The sequence below is a fragment of the Helianthus annuus genome, chromosome 15 (genome assembly GCF_002127325.2).
Source record: "Helianthus annuus cultivar XRQ/B chromosome 15, HanXRQr2.0-SUNRISE, whole genome shotgun sequence".
In the NCBI taxonomy this organism is placed as follows: Eukaryota; Viridiplantae; Streptophyta; class Magnoliopsida; order Asterales; family Asteraceae; genus Helianthus; species Helianthus annuus.
In genome coordinates, this window is record NC_035447.2 from 25,545,740 (window position 1) to 25,551,739 (window position 6,000).

Sequence of the window (6,000 nt, forward strand, 5' to 3'; positions counted from 1 at the left end):
CGATCTATACCGGCGACCTTTTAGCGGCGACATGTCGCCGCTAAAACCTATAGCGGCGACAAGAAGGGCTTTTAGCGGCGACACATGGCGCTGCTAAAGGTACCCGTTTCTTGTAGTGTAACAACCTATATTATATTGTACTTATCTATAAATTTACCTATATATTAAAAATTGAACCTAATGAATATGCATGTTCCAAAGGGACATCTGATGGTAAGTGGTAAGTGGTAAGTGGTAAGTTGAAGGTGTGGTATATTTTTCCTAGAAAATCTAGAACTTGGTGTTAAAAAAATGTATGTGCATAGTGGTCCGGAGCCCAATTGATTTGAAGGGTTGAAAGCGAAACTAAAACTTGGGGCATTTTTTTATCTATAACGATGATCGACAAGCTAGGTTTAACCTCCGACTTCATCACACTTGTTTACTAAGTCAAATGCCGATATTAGTGTTTGAGAAACCCCAAATTTTCATCAGGAGAAATGATTGAACACCAAAAGAATTTTTGATATCACTTAAAATCAGTTGCAAAATGTTTATTGAGTATTTTATGCAATTTTTGGTACTTTGCTAAATAGATTAAAGGTATGACTAGTGAAGAGAGAGGGTCTTCATATTTTGGTTATTTCTAGCGTCATTAACAAATATATTTTAGGAATATGTACAATATAACTTCCCCCATCAAGCCATCTTGATATTTATTTAACAACTTATGCCGCTTGCATGTAAATGCATTTCCCAAAGGGACATCCGATGGTAAGTGGTAATTTGAAAGTGTGGTGTATTTTTCCTAGAAAATCTGTGATTTGGTGTTAAAAAAATGTATGTGCATGGTGGTCAGGAGCCCAACTAATTTGAAGGGTCAAAAGCGAAACTGAAATTCGAGGCATTTTTTGTCTATAACGATGATCGACAAGCTAAGTTTAACCTCCGACTTCATTACACTTGTTTACTAAGTCAATTGTCGATATTAGTGTTTGAGAAACCCCAAATTTTCATCAGGAAAATTGATTGAACACCAAAAGAGTTTTTGATATCATGTGATTAAACAAATACAAGAAAAATATAAAGATAAGACCGGATTCAAAGCAATACTTTCTTAATATCTCTTTTCAGCTTAGTTTTACATAATTAGAAAAGTACGATGAAGGGGGAACCTATGTATATGCCTTCTTCATTTAGGCCCCCAGTCATCTTCCGAATTCATAAATCACAAATTGAAGATGTCAAGTTTTTTACTTTTATCGCAAACAAAAACCCTAAAAAATCATTAGAGGCCCCGTTAATAAGTGGACCTAAAGCAATTGTTTTTTTTATTTTTTATAATAGGGTTGACGATGACGGTGGTGCACTACAAGAATAATGGGTAATAGCAGTGACACCATTAACGATGACAGACCATATGTCGCCGCTATTAGTCGATCCGAAATGTGGTGTCCCATATTAAACCCCAGCCATCCATTTGTTATCTTGATCTAACGGTTTAGGTTTAGCACACTCAATATCGGCGACACATTAGGGCAATAGTAGCGACGTGTGTCACCCCTATTACCTTTACGCAGACTGCACAGCTAAAAGCGGGATTTCTCCCCTCTTTCCCCATTTTCCCACCAAACTCTTCATCTCTCTCACGGGTTTACCCCTAAAATCGGCCATTCTTCATCAGTTTCACTAAGATCTACTCCAAATCGGTTAGTATTCTTTGTTTAAGTTGATTTTGTTCTTGATTTTGTTATACATTTTGTTAATTTCTTGATTTTGGGTGTATGTATGTGTGTATGCTAGAGAATTTCGGCCATTCTTCATCAATTTCACCAAGATCTACTCCAAATCGGTTAGTATTCTTTGTTTAAGTTGATTTTGTTCTTGATTTTGTTATACATTTTGTTAATTTCTTGATTTTTAAGGATGTATGTTGTTTATAAATGTGTATGTGTTAGTAAATGTATGTGAAAATGTATAATTTATGTTTACTTGGTGAAAATGTGTGTATGTAAGTCAACATATGTGTGTATGTAGATGTATGTTAGTATGTACATGTGTATGTTAGCTTGTAAGTATGTATAAATTATGTGTATTTGGTGAAAATATGTGTATATTAGTATGTATGTGTGTATGTTAGCTTGTAAGTATAAATTATTTGTATTTGGTTATAATGTGTGTATGTGAGTCTATGTATGTGTGTATGTAGGTGTTTGTAAGAATGTATAAATTATGTCTAGTTGGTGAAAATGTGTGATTGTTTGTATGTAAATGTGTATGTAAATGTTGAAAAAATTGTGTAATTTTGGAATTGTGTAGGAATGTAAATGTGTGTATAAGGATGTATGTTTGTATGTAAATGTGTATATGTTAGTATGTATGTGAAATTGATATGCCATTGCTTAAAAGTTTATAGTATGTATAAATTAGTATGTTAGTATGTAGTATATTTAAGTTTGATAAATATACGTGTTTATGTTTAGATTTGAAAATAAATTAGTATATATATATGTGTGTGTGTGTGTGTGTGTGTTTAAGTTTCAAAATTATATATATTGTTATATTATGTACTTGATATGTCATTGCTTAAAAGTTATTATATTAGTTTAAAAAATACTCGCTCGAAACTGAAATCATCATTTACAATATAACGAACATAGAAAATACCCGATTGAAATTGATAGTATTATTTACAACATAACAAACATAGAAAATACCCGCTCGAAATTGAAATCATTATTTAAAACATAACGAGCTTTAAACATATCAGAGCGAAATTGAAATCATCATTTAAAACATAACAAAATATAAACCATCACTTAGAACATAACGAGCTTAGAAATACGTGTCTGATATAACAACCCTCAGAATTACCCCTAAACGCTCCTAATATACCCCGTAGACGCAAAATAATAACCGTATAATCTTAATTTCAACAAAAATCAAATAAAACAAATAATATTAGTCGCTCGCGGGCCGCGACCTCCTAGGTCGTTTGCTTCGCAGGGCGCGACAGTCCCTGGGTTGTCGGAACCCCATGCAGCCACGTGTCCCCATGCGTGTTAGGTCTACTACGTTGATTCACCAGAGCTAAACCCTACCTAGGGTTTCTCGCGAGCCGCGAAGGGTTGACCCTAGTGGGTTGCGGGGCGCGAGCCACCCCCTGATCAGCCTATAAATGGAGGTCGAAGGCCTCAGTTATCCGTCGCTCAAATTTCTTTTCACTCTCAGACATATAGTGCAAATATTAACGGGTATAATATCCCTAAAATGCGAAGCTCTTCCTACTTATTAGTATTATAACCCCGATCACGTATTCGTTACCTTGCCCGATTGATCTAGGGCTCCGTAACGCATGTCAAGGCTCTGCTTGACTCAGTTCGTTGGAGTTCTGTCTCGTGTTGTAAGGCTAATGTGATTTGGGTTATCTTACTAACACGTGTTCATTGTTTATATTAATAGATAATAATCAGGAACACCAACATGAAGCTATAGTATTACCTAAGTCAACAATGTGAGTCATTCTCTTTTTCTACCAAACTGTTTTTTTTAAAACCTCAAATGTTTTCAATTATACTTAACAGTGATTGAGTCTATGTATTCTACAATTGATGTCGGTATGTGGGGTTTTGTATACATTACTTGTAATCCGTTACTATTGGACGACGAGTTAGCCAATGAGTAACATGACCACAGTCATGGAACTGTGAACATTACAAATACTGAGTGAGTATATTGGTAGATATAAACATTGTAATCGCTCTGAATACTGTAAAGTAATAAAAGTTGTTTTGATTAAACTGGGATGCACTCGCCGGTATTTCTTGCTAATAAAACCTTTTTAAAACGCGTTTCAGATAACTTAATGTAAAGCTAATAGAAGCCAGGTGGAGAGCACTGAAGGCTTAAAAAATGGCTATAAAAGTTACCTAAATAAAAGAAGATTTTACTTTCAATAATTAGGGTTTATCCCTATCAATGTATTGTGAATGAAACTTGGGTTTTAACCCATGGGTTTATTATAAAAGCTTGGTGTTTTAAACTCTGATAAATATTTTCTAACTTCGGTCCCGATGTTTAAATTTCGCTACCAAATTAATAAACACCGATACCACCTGACTATTGGCTCGCGGCACCCACTCCCGGGGTAGGGGTCGGGGGCTGCGACAGAAGAAAGTTGGATCATGCGTATGTGCATTGTTTACCGAGAATTGAACAAGGTTACGATTAAAAATCGGTACCCACTACGAAGAATCGATGACCTAATCGATCAACTTCAAGGAGCTCAACTCTTTTAGAGAATAGATTTACGCTCAGGATATCATCAATTGAAAGTACAGGAAGAGGACATTCCTAAAACTGCTTTTAGAACAAGGTACGGTCATTATGAATTGACAGTCATGCCAATTGGTTTAACTAATGCCCCAGCCGCATTTATGGACATGATGAGCATGATATGTAGGCTATACCTGGAGAAATTCATGATTGTCTTTATAGATTATATTCTAATTTACTCCAAGAGTAAAGAGGAACATGCAGAGCACCTGCATACACTTATGACGTTATTGAGAAAAGAAAAGCTTTAGGCTAAATTTTCGAAATGCGAGTTCTGGTTACAAGAAGTACAATTCCTTGGATATCTGGTTAATCACGAAGGAATTCATGTGGATCCCACAAAGATCGAGGCGTTTACCAAATGGAAGGTCCCTGAGTCACCAATGGAAGTGAGAAGTTTTCTTGGATTGGTAGGATATTATAGACGTTTTATTCAAGATTTTTCTAGAATAGCTATTCCATTAACAAACTGACCTGCAAATCAGTTAAGTTTTAATGGGGACCAAAACAGGAAGAAGCCTTTAGGATTTTAAAGCAAAGGTTAACCAACGCACCCATACTCGCGTTACCAGAAGGAACTGAAGACTTTATAGTCTATTGTGACATATCTAAGTTAGGATACGGATGTGTGCTGATGCAACGTAAAAAGGTTATAGCCTATGCCTCTACACAGCTTAAGAAACATGAAGAGAATTATACAACCCATGATCTAGAGTTAGGAGCCATAATTTTTGCCCTTAAGATTTGGAGACACTATCTTTACGGTAGTAAGTTTGTTGTCTTCATAGATCATAAGAGTTTAAGATATTATTTTGGGCAAAAGGAATAAAGACGTTGGATGAAAATTCTTAGTGATTATGATTGTGATATCCAGTATCATGCAGGAAAAGCTAATGTAGTAGCTGATGCTTTAAGACGAAAGTGTCATGAAAAGCCAAAACGAGTATGCTCTCTCAGATTAAATCTGCAGATAGATTTAAATGAGAATATTAAAAAGATACAAGAAACAGCAATCAAGGATGATGCGGAAGGTTTAAAAGAAATGATTAAGGAATTAGAAAAAGGAACAGATGGAATTTGGAGATTCCATAAGAAAATGATCTGGATACCTATTCAAGGAAACCTAAGAAATCAAATTTTAGAAAAAGCCCATAAGTCTAAATACACGATTCATCCCGGTAGTGATAAGATGTGTCAATATTTAAGGAAGAATTTTTGGTGGATAGGAATGAAAAATGATATAGCAACCTATGTTGCTAAATGTCTAACCTGTTCACAGGTTAAAGCTGAACATCAGAAACCTTCAGGGTTATTGCAGCAATTAGAGATGCCAATCTGGAAATGGGAATTGATAACAATGGACTTTGTTACCAAATTACCTAAAACATGAAAAGATAATGATACAATCTGGGTGATTGTTGACAGATTAACCAAATCTGCTCATTTCTTACCGATGAAGAAAACTTTCAATATGGAACAATTAGCCAAATTATACGTAAATGAGATAGTTTCATTGCATGGAATTCCTTTATCTATTGTGTCTGATAGAGATAGTCGATTTACATCTCATTTTTGGACAAGTTTGTAAAAAGCAATGGGAACCAGGTTAAATCTAAGTACAGCTTATCATCCTCAAACGGACGGACAAAGCGAAAGGACAATTCAGACAATGGAGGATATGCTTAG